This window comes from Trichomycterus rosablanca, chromosome 15, assembly GCF_030014385.1.
Source record: "Trichomycterus rosablanca isolate fTriRos1 chromosome 15, fTriRos1.hap1, whole genome shotgun sequence".
NCBI classification, from domain to species: domain Eukaryota; kingdom Metazoa; phylum Chordata; class Actinopteri; order Siluriformes; family Trichomycteridae; genus Trichomycterus; species Trichomycterus rosablanca.
The window spans coordinates 28,450,900-28,470,747 of NC_086002.1; the positions used below are offsets into that span (position 1 = coordinate 28,450,900).

Here is a 19,848-nt window from a genome sequence, read left to right on the forward strand (position 1 = left end):
GGGGAGTTACATTTCATTGAGGGACACATGAACTCCAATATGTACTGTGAAATACTGAGCAGAGCATGATCCCCTCCCTCCGGAAACTGGGTCGCAGGGCAGTGTTCCAGCATGATAATGACCCCAAACACACCTCTAAGACGACCACTGCTTTATTGAAGAGGCTGAGGGTAAAGGTGATGGACTGGCCAAGCATGTCTCCAGACCTAAACCCAATAGAACATCTTTGGGGCATCCTCAAGCGGAAGGTGGAGGAGCGCAAAGTCTCGAATATCCGCCAGCTCTGTGATGTCGTCATGGAGGAGTGGAAAAGCATTCCAGTGGCAACCTGTGAAGCTCTGGTAAACTCCATGCCCAGGAGAGTTAAGGCAGTTCTGGGAAATAATGGTGGCCACACAAAATATTGACATTTCAGGAACTTTCACTAAGGGGTGTACTCACTTTTGTTGCCGGTGGTTTAGACATTAATGGCTGTATATTGAGTTATTTTGAGGGAAGAATAAATTTACACTGTTATATAAGCTGCACACAGACTACTTTTCATTGTGTCAAAGTGTCATTTTGTCAGTGTTGTCCCATGAAAAGATATACTTAAATATCTGCAGAAATGTGAGGGGTGTACTCACTTTTGTGATACACTGTATATATAATATCATATATAATAATATATTTCTCCACAACTTGAGATCAAATAACATACATACTCAGTTTATATACATTAATATATATAAAAATAATATATATATATATAATATATCATATATAATAACATAGTTTTCCTCCACTTGAGATCAAATAACACTCAGCTTGTACACATTAACTAAACATTCACTTCACTAACAATTTGTTTCATATAAAATATAAACAACAAAAACTAGAACTGTACATATTACAAAAATATCTCTTTAAACTGAACACACAACTTCTTGTAACCGAAGTCGCTAGCTTAGCATAAACCTAAATCGGAGCATGGTGCTAATTAGCAGAGCCGGCTACCTGCCGTTTATAAACACTGACTAAAATAAAGCAATAAGCCACGAGAGGCCGTACGTTACTGTGATTTTAGCACGGGGATGACGTTTTGGCACGACGCGAAGCGGAGTGCTAAAATCGTAACAGTAACGTACGGTCTCGAGTGGCTTATTGCTTTTATAAAACGGCGGTCAACATAAAATATAATAAATACAACAATGTTTAATTCATAAATGTATTTATTGTGAATAAACTTACAATAAAGCGTTCTTCCGTGACGCAAAATAGTTCGATTAACAGTGTTGCTAGGCAACATGAGGGCGAAAATAACATTACATTTTTCTTTTCAGTGGCGTATTAATATGGAATGATGTGAGGTGGTCATAGGTGTGAGTTTATCGGGGATTTTACAACGGCTTCGAACGCGGCTCAGCCAATCAGATTTTAGGACCGGAACTATCCGTTTTATAACAATACATTTACCATTAAACAAATTACACTAAACTTCACAAGCGATTATCTCTTTAGATATTGTACATGTTGCTTATGCAATTTATTCATACCTGAGAGAGGGTATGATAGAAAATAATAAAGGAAAAAGACACAGGACACTTTCAGTACCACTCACAGCTGCATCGCTTTATATATGATACAGGTGCAGCGGGGCCCTCTAGTTTCCCCTCCCCTCACCGCTCACAGCTGCATCACTTTATATATGATACAGGTGCAGCGGGGCCCTCTAGTTCCCCTTCCCTCACCGCTCACAGCTGCACCGCTTTATATATGATACAGATGCAGCGGGGCCCTCTAGTTTCCCCTCCCCTCACCGCTGCATCGCTTTATATATGATACAGGTGCAGCGGGGCCCTCTAGTTCCCCTCCCCTCACCGCTCACAGCTGCATCGCTTTATATATGATACAGGTGCAGCGGGGCCCTCTAGTTTCCCCTCCCCTCCCCTCACCGCTCACAGCTGCATCGCTTTATATATGATACAGGTGCAGCGGGGCCCTCTAGTTTCCCCTCCCCTCACCGCTCACAGCTGCATCGCTTTATATATGATACAGGTGCAGCGGGGCCCTCTAGTTTCCCCTCCCCTCCCCTCACCGCTCACAGCTGCATCGCTTTATATATGATACAGGTGCAGCGGGGCCCTCTAGTTTTCCCTCCCCTCACCGCTCACAGCTGCATCGCTTTATATATGATACAGGTGCAGCGGGGCCCTCTAGTTTCCCCTCCCCTCCCCTCACCGCTCACAGCTGCATCGCTTTATATATGATACAGGTGCAGCGGGGCCCTCTAGTTTTCCCTCCCCTCACCGCTCACAGCTGCATCGCTTTATATATGATACAGGTGCAGCGGGGCCCTCTAGTTTTCCTTCCCCTCAGTCCTCGCGGACCGATTGATGCACAGGCTTACCAATCGATCACCAGGTCACAGATGACATTAATGCACAGGCTTACTAATCAATTACACAGTAACAGGTGGCATTCTGTGTTGTTCTCTTAAGTGCACCACACTTGCAGCAACGTTCTGCTAACGTTCAGAGTCAGTCAGAGTCAGAAAGGTTTTATTGTCATTTCAGCTACATACAAGTACATATTGAAACGAAACAGCGTTCCTCTAGGATCACGGTGTAACACGGTACAAAAAGTGCGAGACAAAACAGTGTAAATACAAAAGTGTGGGTACAACAATAAATACAAAAAATCCTATAATAAATAACTAACTACAAAAGATATTCCTAATTATCCCTAATCTAAACAAGTAATTAGAAGACAGGACTAAAGACAAGTGTTAGTACATGATGGTGAATAGATGGTACAATGGTTCATGAGGTAGTGACATGTTGTACATTAGCAGCGTAAAATTGGCAATGCAGATAAGGTGCCTAAAAAGTAAATAAGGTGCAAAATACAAGTAAGGTGCATAAATTAAAAAAAACTTGTGCAGTTCCAGGAGGTGTGCAAAAAATGCAAGTAGCATAGTGTGTGGCAAATTGTTATAGTACTGAATTGAGAAGTCTGATTGCTTGAGGGATAAAACTGTTACACAGTCTGGTTGTGTTAGTCCGGATGCTGCGCTATCGTCTCCCAGACGGGAGCAGAGTAAAAAGTCCGTGTGATGGATGGGTTGGATCGTCCACAATGCTTAGAGCTTTGCGGATGCAGCGGGTGTTAAAAATGTCCGTGAGACATGGAAGAGCGACCCCGATGATCTTTTCAGCTGTCCTCACTACTCGCTGGAGAGTTTTGCGGTCCGACGCAGTACAATTTCCGAACCAGACAGTGATGCAGCCGCTCAGGATGCTCTCGATTGTTCCTCTGTAGAACATGGTGAGAATGGGGGGTGGCAGATGAGCTTTCCTCAGTCTTCTTAAAAAGTAGAGACGCTGCTGGGCTTTCTTGCTGATGGAACTGGTGTTAAGGGTCCAGGTGAGATTCTCCTCCAGATGAACACCGAGAAATTTGGTGCTCTTGACGATCTCAACAGATGAGCCGTCGATGTGCAGTGGGGAGTGGTCCCTTAGTGTCTTTCTAAAGTCAATGACCATCTCTTTGGTTTTATCCACATTCAGAGACAGGTTGTTGACTTGGCACCAGTCCGTTAGATGTTGTATAGCCTTTCTGTACGCTGACTCATCGTTGTTGCTGATGAGTCCCACCACAGTTGTGTCGTCTGCAAACTTAACGATGAAATTCGAGCTGTGCATTGCTGTACAGTCGTGCATAAGCAGAGTAAACAGCAGTGGACTGAGCACACAGCCTTGGGGAGCGCCGGTGCTCAGTGTGGTGGTGCTGGAGATGTTCTTACCGATCCGGACGGACTGAGGTCTCTCAGTCAAGAAATCCAGGATCCAGTTGCAGAGAGAGGTGTTCAGGCCCAGCGTGCTCAGCTTTCCAATTAGATGCTGAGGAATGATGGTGTTGAATGCTGAGCTAGTCTATGAACAGCATCCTGACGTAAGTGTTCTTTCTGTCCAGGTGTGTAGAAGCCAGGTGAAGTGTAGTGGATATGGCGTCATCCGTTGAGCGGTTAGGACGGTACGCAAACTGCAGTGGGTCCATGGTGGGAGGCAGTAGGGTCTTGATATGCCTCATGACTAGTTTCTCGAAGCACTTCGTGATGATAGGCGTGAGTGCTACGGGACGATAGTCGTTGAAGCATGACACAGATGACTTCTTTGGCACGGGTACGATGGTGGTCGTCTTGAGGCACATTGGAACGATGGTGCTGCTCAGGGAGATGTTGAAGATGTCAGTGAATACATCTGCCAGTTGGTCTGCACATCCTTTGAGAACTCGGCCAGGAATGTTGTCTGGTCCAGAAGCCTTCCGTGGGTTGACTCCGTGCAGAGTTCTCCTCACGTCCGCTGTGGTGAGACGAAGCACCTGGTCGTCACAAGGTGGGATCATCTTCCTCGCCAACATGTTGTTCTGCGCCTCCCGTGGTAAATAAAAAGGTCTGCATCTAACAATAGCAAATTCCACCATCGGAGAACAGTACGCCACAACAAGCACAGAGTCCTTGCACCATTCGGTGTTAATATAAACACAAACGCCTCCTCCTCGTGTTTTACCGGACTGAGCTGCATTTCTATCGGTGCAATACGATGCTAGCCCGTCTAGCTGAATGGCACTGTCTGGAATGTTGTCGCTAAGCCATGTTTCAGTGAAAATTAAAACACAACAGTCCCTGTACTCACATTGGGTAGTTCGCTGAAGTCTGATACAGTCCAGTGTATTCTCCAGAGAGCATGCATTTGCGAGGAATAACGATGGTAGAGCCGGCCGGCTTGGGTTAGCTTTTAGCCTAGCACGGACCCCGGCTCGCTTTCCACACTTCTCCTTCCACCTGCTTCAGGTAACACCGAGGACTGCAGGCCTGTTTCACGAAGTAGGCAGAGTTCATGCAGAGTTCGCAGCAGATCATCCTGCAGGTTGGTTTCTGACTGTTTTCTACGTTTATAAACAAAACTGTCCTAAACAAACTTACAAACTTTTCTAAAAACAACAAAAAAAACACAGTTTTTCGACCGCAGAGCGGCCGCTGCGTGTTAACGCGCCGCCATCTTGGACTCTTGGACAAACTCTTATAATCGATTCCTCATAAACAAGATTTAAAAGTACAGACCTGCAAATAAATAAATAAATAAATACACTAATATTATTATGTATTTATAGATCTTATGCATATTTACGTGAATTCACCAAATAGTTATGACCCCCCCCCATAGACCAATGAAGTCGTGCGTCATTCCGTAGTCCTCGTTATGCCCATATTTGGAGGCTGATCAACATTAAATAATTTGTATTCAAACTGTTTTATTAAATACAGGATGGGGGAGGGGGGGTACCTTTCCTTTTTTTGTTTTGAATTTTGGTTGAATGAATCACCTGCTCTGCTTGGCTGGTTATGATGACTAGGTGACCTCCTTTCTCAACACAGGAATCTCGACTCGCCGTCCAGTTTAGTTTACTGGTGGAGAAGTACAGTGGAACCTCGGTATACGTCTGCTTTGGTATGAGTCCAACTTGGTATACGTCCTGTTTGGATGTGAAAAATTTAGCTTGGTATACGACCTTTGTTTGGAGTACGACTCGCCTGCTAGAACTTGTATGGGTCAAAATGAGTCACGACACCACACGCGACCCTTGTTTACCTCTCGCAAGTCATTACGCCAGTTGCTACCATTCAGTAAACAATCCGCGCTATAACCCTATAGCTATAACGCGCTATATAATTTTTTAGGTACTGTACTACAGGTAGTGTAGTCCCGTTAATGGTGTGACATGTTGCTAGGCAACATGAGGGCGAACATAACATTTGCAAACTATTACACTATTTCTTGGATGAAACACCCGCTTAATGATCAGGATTACTGCTTATATTAATCTGGACATTTCCATGTATAGTACATGACTTAAAATAGTGTTCAACCAAGTTTGAACTTTTTCTTTTCAGTGGTGTATTAATATGGAATGATATGAGGTGGTCACAGGTGCGCTTTTATCGAGGATTTTACAACGGCTTTGAACGCAGCTCAGCCAATCAGATTTTAGGACTATCCGTTTTATAAATTATTTTATACAACCCCATCAACGTATAACATGCCAATAACAATAGGATTTTTTTCATGGGAACGGATTAATCACTTTCCCCTTATTTCCTATGGGAAAATTTGTTTGGTATACATCCTGTTTGGTATAAGTCCAAGGTTCTGGAACGGATTAAGGACGTATACCGAGGTTCCACTTTAGTAGCACTTCAGATCAATAAACGTCCACCCGTCATCACAGAGTTTACAAGTCTTCTTTGCTGTGATTAAAAAAGAGATAAAGAGGAAATATTAAAATGTGCCATGTGTGGGGTGTGTATTTGATATCTGCTGCTCTTTGTGGTGCTATGAAAATAATGACCTTCATTTTTGCATTTATTATATTTAAGGCCCTACCTAATTCACAGCTTTGAATGAGCCATTTCCTGTGAAATATGCAAATTGCAGTCAAACTTTAGGGTGTGTTTAGATATTTAACATTTTTCATTTGCATAGCAAATTACATGTGAGGCGCAATATGCAATATGAGGCAGTCCAAGCAATCATATGGTAATTAAGTTAGTGTAAGAGACTTTTTATGCACTGTAAAAAATGAGGTGTTGAAATTACTTTAAAAAATTAAGGCAAGTGTTTGCATGGATCTTTTTAAGATGAATTAACTTTCTGTTCTATTAAGTAAATGGAACCTATCTAAGCCACTTAAAATATACTTAAATAAATTATCACAGTATAACTAAAATCACTACGTTGAGTCAACTTAAATATTTTGAGTTGATTTTTAAGTTGAATCTACTCAGGTTTTGTAATAAATACAACTAAATAAAGTCAAAATGAAGGACTACAAATTCAAGTTGTACCAACTCATTTTTTCAAGTACTCCCAACATAGAAAGATCCATGCAAACTATTGCCTTAATTTTTTTGCTTTTGTATTACTTAAAATTAGGGCTGTCAAACGATTAAAATTTTTAATCGCGATTAATCTCAGAATGTCATATAGTTAATCGCGATTAATCGCATTTAAAAAAATCTGTGTAAATGTTATAGAAAACAAGGATTTTTAAGTGAAATGTTACAATTAAAATGGTGAACACATTTTATGCTAAATGTACTTATGTTAAAAACTGCTGGGACAAGAGAAAACTGTAAGGGAGTGTATTCACTCACATACTAGGCAGTAAATGTCAGATTGTAGGTTAGAATTTCTCCATCAGCAAACATTGTAGATCAGCGGTGCTTTAGGTGGGATAAGGCGTAGTTATTGTATCAGACTTGTCTGTGGTTGTATCGTGACGATGGTTTGATGGACGTTTCTACACGAAGTGAGTGTGTTTTGACCCTTTGGGGCTTCCATAGTTCATGAACTAACGTGCTCGACTCAGCTTTCCGGTATTCGGTACAGAAGAAGAAGTTAATTAAGTGTAATAAAGTGTTCTGCTCCCGACAACTTGTGAATATAGCGTGTATTTATTTCTTTATTATGCAAGTGCATCACTACGACGCTCTTTTACATTATGTTAACAAACCGCAAATGAAAAACGGTGGCAAGTCCGACATTAAAACGTTTGTTCTACCAGTCAAGTGTCAACATGAACTAGAATTTGCGTTAATGGCACTAATTTTTTTAATCGCGTTAAATTGAGGTCGCGTTAATGCGTTATTATCGCGTTAACTTCGACAGCCCTACTTAAAATATAAGCACACTTAACTACCACTCAAATAAATCAATTTCCAGACATCAAATACAATATCTGCATTTATTAAAAGTGCAAACAATTAACAAGCAGCAAAAGGGCTTGCACACACACACTATATATATATATATATAACCACCATATATATTTCAACACCATCAGGCTTAATTAATCTGAATCTATTATGCTGAATATTATGAAGCTTAGTTCATTTGGACCTACTTAACAATTTAAGTTGTTCTAACATTAAATTGTATTTCTGTTCTACTTAAAACTGTATATGTAGCCTTTTTTATTAATTATATGACAGTTCAGTTAAAGAAAATGAAAGGCACCTTTGGAAAGTCCATGTTTTGTTATGCAACAACAAATTAAAGCATCTGCTTTGGCAACCAGCTGCCTCACTTTTTTTTTGAGTTTTCTCAACTTCAGGCATTCGTACTTATTTTCTTTAGTTTCCCTATAAGTTCACTTAAAATAATTTTTTTTCGGAATACAATCAAATAGTAATTGTAATTTTGTCCAACTTTAAATAGTGATTTGAGTGAACTAACAACCTAACTTAGCAAAGCAAGTTGCACAACTGCTTGGGCTCCTGAAGTTGAGAAAACTCAAAAAGGTGAGGCAGCCGGTTGCCTTAGTCAGCTTAACCTTTAGATTTTTAAGGTTGACTAAACATTTTACTTTTAGTTTACTAAACTGTGTTTTTTTAACTAAAAAAAGCAATTACAAATTTTTTTTTACATATCTGAACTGGCAGTTGGTAGCTCAGTGGTTAAGGTACTGGTCTAGTATTCAGTGGGATGCTGGTTCAAGCCCCACCACCACTAAGTTGCCACTGTTGGGGCCCTCAGCAAGGCTCTTAAACCTCAATTGCTTGCATCGTATTCAGCCACAATTGTAAGTCTCTTTGAGTAAAAGCATCTGCAAAATGACAAAAATGTAAATGAATATGTTACACTATTAACAAGTAGCTATGAAAGAAATTTAAGACAATTTAAGAAAATTTTATTAAAATGTTTATTTGACTTTAACAACAGACATTTATTTTAAGCCATAAACCTGTGCCACTCCAGCAAAAGTATAATTAGCACCAATAAACAAACTGGTTTTCCAGGTAAGCACAGTCAGGATACAAACACGGCAATGGCCAGGAGCGCCCTTGGTAATGACACAATCTGTAATGTTTCAGTAGTACTTCTGGACTGGGATTGCATTGCATATCAATCTGCAATAAAAAACACAAACAATTTTAAAATCATATATATAAATTTAAAGAATATGATGATTTAGCTTTCGTTTAATAATCAATTATCAAGACAAGCACAGTAAATCAGCTAAAGTTGAAGTATGTATGAAATTAGCAAAATTCCAATAAATTGACAATAAGCATATTAATGTTTAAAAGTTTGCAACTATAGCTAACTATGAATACCATGAATAAAGCCCTACCTAATTCACAGCCGTGAAAATCACATCAAATGAGCCGCTTACTTACAATCATACCGCATCATTATTAAGTGTAACAGACTGTTTTGTGGTGTAGTGTACCACAGACAAGTTTAGCTTATTAAGCTAACACAGTTAGCCCCAGGCCATTCAAACAAATGGGCATCAAAACCCGCTAGCATGTCAGCTAACAGCTCTCTCTGTTTACCGAAAATGGTTAAATTGTCACCAACAAGCCCAAATTTGCAAATAGTTTACACTCGTACACCTTTATATAAATTAACAATTTGAAAAGAACTCGCACTCGTCTGCCATACAATATTTGAAATCTTTGGTTGAGAAAATACGTGAAACTAAAATGCTAGTAATTCCCCTCGTTATTCAGTCAGGTTATACTTTATGCATTTCTTAAGTTTTAAACATAACTTGTATTATGTTGAATAGCTGAATACCTACCACAGGGCAGGTCAGGGCAAAATCCAAAACTTCAGCGCGTTCTCAGTGACGACCTCAGTGTTGGCCTCGGAGAAGTGCGCATGCGCGGTGACAGAACGTACTCGGAGCTTCTGATGCTCTTCTCTTCTTTGCTTCGTTCAGACAACTCAGATATTTTAGTTGGCTCAACTCAAAATTGGTACGATGTTGTACTAAAGCAAAAATAATGCGTTGAAAAAGTTTACAATTTTAAGTTTGTCTAAAACAATGTCTTTTTAAGTTGCCCAAACTCAAACATTTGAACAAATGTAACAAACTTAATTTTTTTTTGTTGAACTGACTTATTATATTACGTTTAATTTACTAATGTGCTGAATCATTTTTTACAGTGCAAGTCGATTCTTGTTAGTAGAGCATTTCAAAACAGAAGTGCTAAGTACCCAGCCTCAGTCAGGGATAGAGGCATTGGGGGTACCAGTAGGAGCTTTACAAATGCTCTACTCAGTTGCTCTCTACCCAACGGGCAAACTGTGACTAGGCAGTGGCTACTTTACTCTCCTTCAACTGGCTGTGTGTATTGTTTTGCTTGCAAACTGTTTTCCAGTAAGCACAATACTTTTGTTCATGGATTTTCTGACTGGAAACATTCAGAGCGGATTGGTGAGCATGAGGGGAGTGTGGAGCATAGGGCTTGCATGCTAGCATTATATAATCGCTCCAGAGGCACAGCAACAATTGATTCTGATATTGTCAAACAAATTGATGCAGAAAGACAATACTGGCGGGAAGTTTTGAAAAGAGTTGTTGCAGTCATCCAGTTTTTGGGGGAGAAGGGACTTGCTTTCAGGAGAGATGATGAGCTATTAGGATTAGCCCACAATGGTAATTTTTTGGGCATCATAGAACTCTTAGCCAAATTTGACCCATTCCTAGCTGAGCACCTCCAAAGGTTTGGAGGTAAGGGAAAAGGTTCTGTGTCCTACTTATCATCGACAGTGTGTGAAGAATTTATCCATTTGATGGGACAAAGAACAAAGCAGGCAATTGTTAATGAGATCAAAGAATCAAAATACTTCTCTGTTATAGTTGACTCCACTCCAGACCTTGCTCATGTGGACCAACTAACTTTTATTTTCAGGTTTGTTAATAATGACGGACATGTAGTTGAGCGTTTTCTAGCTTTTGAGCCTATTGAAAACCATAGTGGGGACAGTTTGGCAGAGTGTGTCGTTGCTATGGTGGAGAATCAGGGCCTAGACTTATCCAACTGTAGGGGCCAGTCATATGATAATGCAAGTAACATGTCGGGAAAGTACAATGGAGTCCAAGCTCATCTTAAACAAAGAAACCCTTTGATTTGTTATGTCCCCTGTGCAGCACATTCACTGAATTTAGTTGGTGTCAATGCTGTTGACAGTAGCCCAGAAGCTGGACGTTTTTTTGACTTTGTACAGGCAATGTACACATTTTGTGCATCATCTACACACAGGTGGGGAAAGGTTTTCCGTGATACTGATATCAAACTCACACTGAAATCACTGTCGGTACTCGATGGAGCCAAAGGCTCTTTGGAAATATTATGCACAACTGAGAGAGGCATTGAATGATATGTCTAAAGATATGGAGGAGAAAGGTGTAACTCGAAGTGAAGCCTCTGCACTCTGTGACAAATTGGACACGTTGGAGATGGCCTTCATGGCATACTTCTGGGACACAATACTACAGAGGTTCCAAGCCACAAGCCTGCAGCTGCAGAAGCATGATATTGACATATGTACAGCTACACAACTTCTCTTGTCTTTACGAGACTTTGTGGCAGCACAGAGAGATAACTTTGAGGTGTTTGAAGGGGCAGCTTTAAATGTCACCACTGCTGCTGTCTCCCAAGAGTACAGGCATGACCTCCAGCGTACAAAGAAGCGCAAAATTATGTCTGATGATAGTGCAGAGCCAGGTGTAGCATTTAACGGAAAGGACAAGTTTCGGATCGAAACTTTCAATGTTGTCATTGACAAACTTGTGTCCTGTCTCAACCACCGTTTGAATGCATACACGCACTTAACTGAGCTATTTGATGTTCTTTTCATGCCTGACAATATGTCCAACAGTGAGCTTACTTTAAAGGCTAACTCACTCGCTGCAGCATATCCTTCAGATCTGAACATGAGCCTGGCAGATGAATTGATACAATACAAATCATTCATAACAGAAAAAGAAAAATGTCCTAGTAAAATGCTCAAAACCATGATAAATTTGAATTTACAACTCTTTGCCCAGGGGCCCAGACTATCCTTAATCCGTCCTTGCATGAGTACTAGAGTAATTGTTCTTCATAACAATATGGGTGGCACTTGATAACAATTTGATTTGTTAATTTCATTGTATTGATCTTAAAATAGCGGTCTGTATACAAACAAATACACTTTTTTCATAAAAGAAGTCTGAATTTCTAACTTTTTAGATTGCTCTATAAATAGATTGTAACACACTTTTGTTTCTGCTACACTTTATGTGCATCAGAACTCGGTAGTCATGTACTGGTGCTGGTCATAAAATTAGAATATCATGAAAAAGTTGATTTATTTCAGTAATTCCATTCAAAAAGTGAAACTTGTATATTATATCCATTCATTACACACAGACTGATATATTTCAAATGTTTATTTCTTTTAATGTTGATGATTATAACTGACAACTAATGAAAACCCCAAATTCAGTATCTCAGAAAATTAGAATATTGTGACAAGGTACAATATTGAAGACACCTTGTGCCACACTCTAATCAGCTAATTAACTCAAAACACCTGCAAAGACCTTTAAATGGTCTCTCAGTCTAGTTCTGTAGGCTACACAATCATGGGGAAGACTGCTGACTTGACAGTTGTCCAAAAGACGACCATTGACACCTTGCACAAGGAGGGCAAGACACTAAAGGTCATTGCTAAAGAGGCTGGCTGTTCACAGAGCTCTGTGTCCAAGCACATTAATAGAGAGGCGAAGGGAAGGAAAAGATGTGGTAGAAAAAAGTGTACAAGCAATAGGGATAACCACACCCTGGAGAGGATTGTGAAACAAAACCCATTCAAAAATGTGGGGGAGATTCACAAAGAGTGGACTGCAGCTGGAGTCAGTGCTTCAAGAACCACCACGCACAGACGTAAGCAAGACATGGGTTTCAGCTGTCGCATTCCTTGTGTCAAGCCACTCTTGAACAAGAGACAGTGTCAGAAGCGTCTGGCCTGGGCTAAAGACAAAAAGGACTGCTGAGTGGTCCAAAGTTATGTTCTCTGATGAAAGTAAATTTTGCATTACCTTTGGAAATCAAGGTCCCAGAGTCTGGAGGAAGAGAGGCACAGAATCCACGTTGTTTGAGGTCCAGTGTAAAGTTTCCACAGTCAGTGATGGTTTGGAGTGCCATGTCATCTGCTGGTGTTGGTCCACTGTGTTTTCTGAGGTCCAAGGTCAACGCAGCCGTCTACCAGGAAGTTTTAGAGCACTTCATGCTTCCTGCTGCTGACCAACTTTATGGAGATGCAGATTTCATTTTCCAACAGGACTTGGCACCTGCACACAGTGCCAAAGCTACCAGTACCTGGTTTAAGGACCATGGTATCCCTGTTCTTAATTGGCCAGCAAACTCGCCTGACCTTAACCTCATAGAAAATCTATGGGGTATTGTGAAGAGGAAGATGCGATACGCCAGACCCAACAATTCAGAAGAGCTGAAGGCCACTATCAGAGCAACCTGGGCTCTCATAACACCTGAGCAGTGCCACAGACTGATGGACTCCATGCCACGCCGCATTGCTGCAGTAATCCAGGCAAAAGGAGCCCCAACTAAGTATAGAGTGCTGTACATGCTCATACTTTTCATGTTCATACTTTTCAGTTGGCCAACATTTCTAAAAATCCTTTTTTTGTATTGGTCTTAAGTAATATTCTAATTTTCTGAGATACTGAATTTGGGGTTTTCATTAGTTGTCAGTTATAATCATCAACATTAAAAGAAATAAACATTTGAAATATATCAGTCTGTGTGTAATGAATGGATATAATATACAAGTTTCACTTTTTGAATGGAATTACTGAAATAAATCAACTTTTTCATGATATTCTAATTTTATGACCAACACCAGTATATGATTTCATCTTCGCAGTGGTATTGGTGTTGGTAGCGTGAGCGAGCTTTTTTATAGTGCAGATGGCGTGACTGCGGTGATTATATGCGGAGGTAAAATGTAGGATGGACGTCCAACGTTCGCTTCCTCTGTCTCTGAGAGAATGTGAAGTTGGCGGGCGACTTCTTGAAGACTGTCTAACACAGTTAGGTCAATGTCCACATCCATATCAGCACTGAGCTGAACTAAACCATCAGTTACTCTTTCCAGGCCAAACAGAAAGTAGTCAATAAAATCTGATGTATGGAAATATAGAAATATATTCAAGCCATTTATTTAAATATGTCCTTTTTCATGACGAAAATGTATTTATTAGTTTATTTATTTATTTATTGCATTATTTATTTGTGCATTTATTTATTTATACTTATGTCATTTTTCGTCCTCCATAGATAGATAGATACTTTATTGATCCAGAAAGAAATAAAAACGCTGTGCTGCACGCTTTCTATCGTGCATGAGCGAATCAAAACAAGGCAAAAAACTCTTTGAATCTCACATCCTTCTGAACGTAAGAATGTTCACTCCCTGTTCTATTTACAGTGCTGATGAAAGTCTGCTAAATGGGCTTGGATTAGGCACAGTAACTAAACTGGTCTCCGAAAGGCCTTGCCCCGTGTGAGGATCGAACTCACGACCTTCAGATTATGAGACTGACGCGCTACCTACTGCACTAACGAGGCTGACAGCAGCATGTCTAGACTGAATCTGGCAGTTTTTGTAGTTGTAGTTTAGATAATAAATTTAAATATTGAAATGCAGAATCTAAATCTAAGCATAAAAAAATGGAATCGAACTCACACCCTTCTGACTGTAAGTGTATGTTTACCACCTGTTCTATTTACAGTGCTGATGAAAGTCACTAAATGACATAAAACCAGTCTGCAACTAAACTGGTCCCTCAAAGGCCTTGCCCCGTGTGAGGATCAAACTCACGACCTTCAGATTATGAGACTGACGCGCTACCTACTGCGCTAACGAGGCTAACAGAGATGTGTGGGGACATCTGAATCTGACCATTTCATTGGCTGAAGTTTAGGCACAATATTGAAAAGCAGAATCTAAATCTAAGCATCAAGAACAAGATGAGAATTAAACTCACACCCTTCTGACTGTAAGTGTATGTTCACTACCTGTTCTATTTACAGTGCTGGTAAAAGTCACTGAATGACATGAAACCAGTCTGCTAATTGGGCTTAGATTAGGCACAGTAACTAAACTGGTCTCCGAAAGGCCTTGCCCCGTGTGAGGATCGAACTCACGACCTTCAGATTATGAGACTGACGCGCTACCTACTGCGCTAACGAGGCTGACAGCAACACGTCTAGACTGAATCTGGCAGTTTTTGTAGTTGTAGTTTAGATAATAAATTTAAATATTGAAATGCAGAATATAAATCTAATCATAAAAAAATTGAATCAAACTCACACCCTTCTGACTGTAAGTGTATATTCACCACCTGTTCTATTTACAGTGCTGATGAAAGTCACTAAATGACATGAAACCAGTCTGCTAACTGGGCTTAGATTAGGCACAGTACCTAAACTGGTACATCAAAGGCTTTGCCCCGTGTGAGGATCAAACTCATGACCTTCAGATTATGAGGCTGACGCGCTACCTACTGCGCTAACGAGGCTGACAAAGACATGTGGAGACATCTGAATATAATATTAAATTGAATATAATATTGAAAAGCAGAATCTAAATGTAAGCATCAAAAACTGGATGAGAATCAAACTCTGACTTCTGACTGTAAGTGTATGTTCACTACCTGTTCTATTTACAGTGCTGGTAAAAGTCACTGAATGACATGAAACCAGTCTGCTAACTGGGCTTAGATTAGGCACAGTAACTCAACTGGTCCCTCAAAGGCCTTGCCTTGAACTCACGACCTAAATGTAAGCATCAAGAACTGGATGAGAATCAAACTCACACCCTTCTGACTGTAAGAAGGCTCTCTAATTGTTCAATTTACAGTGTTGGGCTTAGATTAAGCTCAGCAACTAAACTGGTCCCTCAAAGGTCTTGCCCAGTGAGAGGATCAAACTCATGACCTAAATGTAAGCATCAAAAACTGGATGAGAATCAAACTCACACCCTTCTGTCTGTAAGTGTATGTTCACTACCTGTTTTTTTTTCCGTTAAAGCCGCACGTGATTGGTCAAGATGCGTGGTGACGTTTGTGTGTTTACACTGAGCAGGAGGGGCGGGGTTACATACACACACACACACACACACACACACACACACGGACAGCGTGCACATGAACAGGAGGGAGTGAAAGAGAGAGAAAGACAGAGAGCACTTGATGAAGTTTTACATTGTGCTTTACGTAGCCAGACATTACACGCTGGAAAGGTGAGGAAAATGAGTGACAGGAAACAGTAAAGTTTGGACACGAGGAACCACTTTAACAGAGAAGTTCAGACCCACTGAGACCCACATCTTATACATGTCACTGTGTATTGTAGCAACATCTGTCCCCTCAGAGAGAATCTTTTCAAAAACAGGGCAGATCATAACAGAAAGGAGAAACAGGATCAACCCCTCAAAGATGAGCTCGGTTTTTCTGAATGCCAATCTTCACTAAATACTTACAAATACCGTCACCTGGATGCTGATTTTCCTTTTGCACATTTTCATTTATATTTTGTTGAGTGATGCTTTGTTGATGTGTTCTTTCACTCTAGATGCAAATTTACAAGTAATATACACAATCAGACCTTTTGGTCTAATTGAGATGGGTCTTTGTTTTTGTATTTTAAATAATAAACATTTGATACAATGTTTTTTTTTTACATTACTAATTCATTTTACATGTAATTTGTTAATACATTAGTTCAAGCAACAAAGAAAATTTGTTTAAAGACTCAGCTCAGCTCAATGAGCTTGTTTGATTACTTTGATTTTCAATTTAAGATGGCAATAAGTAACTTAAATTTGGTAAACCTGTTAGGTTACAGTAAAGTACTCTGTTCTTGGTAATTACCTTTAATTGCAAGGGAGAAAAAAAACAATTTTTTGTTTAAAAAATGTACAAGAAAATGTGCATTGTTTTGCACTGTTTACACTTAATCGAATCGTGAACTCAGTATCAAATCGAATCAAATCGTGAGCAGAGTGTATCGTTACACCCCTAGTAACTAAACTGGTACATCAAAGGCTTAGATTAGGCACAGTAACTAAACTGGTACATCAAAGGCTTAGATTAGGCACAGTAACTAAACTGGTACATCAAAGGCTTAGATTAGACACAGTAACTAAACTGGTACATCAAAGGCTTAGATTAGGCACAGTAACTAAACTGGTACATCAAAGGCTTAGATTAGGCACAGTAACTAAACTGGTACATCAAAGGCTTAGATTAGGCACAGTAACTAAACTGGTACATCAAAGGCTTAGATTAGGCACAGTAACTAAACTGGTACATCAAAGGCTTAGATTAGGCACAGTAACTAAACTGGTACATCAAAGGCTTAGATTAGACACAGTAACTAAACTGGTACATCAAAGGCTTAGATTAGGCACAGTAACTAAACTGGTACATCAAAGGCTTAGATTAGGCACAGTAACTAAACTGGTACATCAAAGGCTTAGATTAGGCACAGTAACTAAACTGGTACATCAAAGGCTTAGATTAGGCACAGTAACTAAACTGGTACATCAAAGGTCTTGCCCAGTGAGAGGATCGAACTCACGACCTAAATGTAAGCATCAAGAACTGGATGAGAATCAAATAGGGCTGCACGATATATCGTTTCAGCATCGTCATCGCGATGTGTGCATGCACAATAGTCACATCGCAGGACGTGTGATGTCACTTCATGCAAATTAAATAAAATACGTCATGCTACAACTTTTTTGCTGCTTGACACAAAAACGAAAATTCACACCGTTCTCATTTTCCATGTAATATCTACCAGTGTGTTGGAAAACCTAGTGAGCTGCCTTGCTGCCTTACTACCTACACAGGCAGCTGCCTCAGTAGAGAGGATTTTAATAAGTTTTCGACTTATAAGGCAGGTTATTCGGATGCGCTACTTAGCGATTCCATCGGGTATCGCATTTAGCATTTAGCATTTTGCCATTAAAACTAATGGAATGAGGTGGGACAGTGCTAACAAGTCAATATAACATCTGGATTCGTGTACAGATAACTGTTACATTTGCTGCCAAGCCCAAACTTGCAAATAAAAACACTAGTTAAAAATCAATAATTATTTATTTACGTTTGAAAATAACTTCCTGTCTGCACCGTCAGCCATGTTTATTTTTCTGTGAGAGAGGAGATGCCGCAATGAATTCTGGGATTCATCCTTCATCACTAAGGACGCTTCCGATTCTCACTCGTTCTTGAGTAAAAATTACGTTGAAATATTAAGATGCCTCAGTAGTGAGCTTAGTAAGGCATCTCGGATTTCGAACAGGTTTATAGCTGCTCTTTTGTTTGTATAGTTTTTTTTTTAATAATGTTTACTACTTGAAGAGGTTTTGATTGTAAAATAAAATATTAAATGACCCATTTTGTCAATCTTGTTAATTCCCTCATGTGATATTGAAGCTTTCTTAGTTTAATGCTCAGTTTCAACCGAGTACAAAGATGTAGCTTGTCATAATCTTTTGTATCACTTGTAGGCACCACCATTTTTCACAGATGAGCCCCTTATTTAGAGTAAGATACATGCATTATTAAACTATTTAAATTAATCATCTTGATGCAAGATATTATTTCTCATTACTTTAAAATCAAGTTATTGATATCAAGTTTTATCATGTCACAAATTGTAATGCCAGCTACATTTTTATTGCCATAATTCAAAGATATTTTGTAACTCTGAAGCAATTTCATTTCATTCATGGTACCATAGTCAAGTCCATGGTACCATAGTTAACTTGCTTTATAAAAATTAACTCCATTCAAATGTATCATAGAAATGTTAAGTGTACATCTATTAATACAAATATAATAATAAAATACATGTAAAAATTCATAAAGGCAGAGTCAGAAATGTTGTACTAAATTTGCTTTGTAAAACTTGAAGAACTTGCACAAACTTTACCATAAACTTAGTTCCCATAAACCAGTTTCACATCAAAACAAATACTGAACACTGTAAACCCTGCAGCAGTGTATTCAAACACAAATGCACAATGTAAACCATCATAGTGGATTCACAATGAAAAAGCATTAACATAAGTGTTACATCCCGTAGTGATCTATGAGTGATGGGGATGTAACATAATACTACTACAATAATGAAATAATGAGGAGGAAACAATCTTTGTACACCAGCGCATAACACCGTTCTCCTTTAGAATTACAGCCGCTTTTGTCCGAACGAAGCGCGTTTGTGTTGGTTTGGTTGGTGGTTTTTGTATTCCAGCTTATCATCGCCTGTTTCATCCGGAATTAAAGCCGTTCTTCTGTGACTACCAGCAGAAGCGCCGGTGAATCCAACATAAACATCATCTCCAACTCATCTTGTAAAGCTAAGTATATTTCTTTGTTATTATGGCCCCAGTAGGAGCGCTGTATCCATGTTCCGAGTGTAATATGTTCAGTTATTCCTTCTCCATGTGTAGTGATAACTTTACATGTGATAAGTGTAGATTAGTTGTTAGTCTGACGGAGAAGATCTCAGTGTTAGAAGGGCGCATTCGGGCGTTAGAACAGACTACTACTAGTGAGTGTTTAGATTCAGCTGTAGCAGTCCTGAATGCCAGCAGTTCAGGTGTAGAACCCCAGACTCCGGCATTAGAGCCCTCACAGCGGGGCGACTGGGTGACGTCTCGGCGACATAGTCGTAGGGCAAAGCACCGACCATCTCAGTTGCACGTGTCCAACAGGTTTTCCCCACTCAGTGAGCCACCCGCTGAGAAGCCTGTTAATGTAAGTGCTCTGGTTATAGGAGATTCTCAGCTCCGACACGTGCGTATTGCAACCCCCATAGAGACACCAGCAACCATAGTCACTTGTATTCCGGGGGCCAGGGCGCCTGACATCAGAGCAAATCTGAAAGTGCTGGCTAATGCTAATCGTAGATTTTCGAAGATTGTTATCCAC

At 39.9% G+C, this 19,848-nt stretch overlaps 4 non-coding genes across 4 annotated transcripts; all 4 read right to left on the minus strand.

Annotated features, from left to right (window-relative positions):
* Positions 1-14,394: 14,394 nt before the first annotated feature.
* On the minus strand, positions 14,395-14,467 carry trnam-cau (transfer RNA methionine (anticodon CAU)). The gene has a single exon. It is a non-coding gene; the product is annotated as a tRNA-Met (tRNA).
* Positions 14,468-14,695: 228 nt separating this feature from the next.
* trnam-cau (transfer RNA methionine (anticodon CAU)) lies at positions 14,696-14,768 on the minus strand. The gene has a single exon. It is a non-coding gene; the product is annotated as a tRNA-Met (tRNA).
* A 253-nt stretch (positions 14,769-15,021) lies between these two features.
* trnam-cau (transfer RNA methionine (anticodon CAU)) lies at positions 15,022-15,094 on the minus strand. The gene has a single exon. It is a non-coding gene; the product is annotated as a tRNA-Met (tRNA).
* Positions 15,095-15,347: 253 nt separating this feature from the next.
* On the minus strand, positions 15,348-15,420 carry trnam-cau (transfer RNA methionine (anticodon CAU)). Its single transcript has one exon. It is a non-coding gene; the product is annotated as a tRNA-Met (tRNA).
* Positions 15,421-19,848: the final 4,428 nt, after the last annotated feature.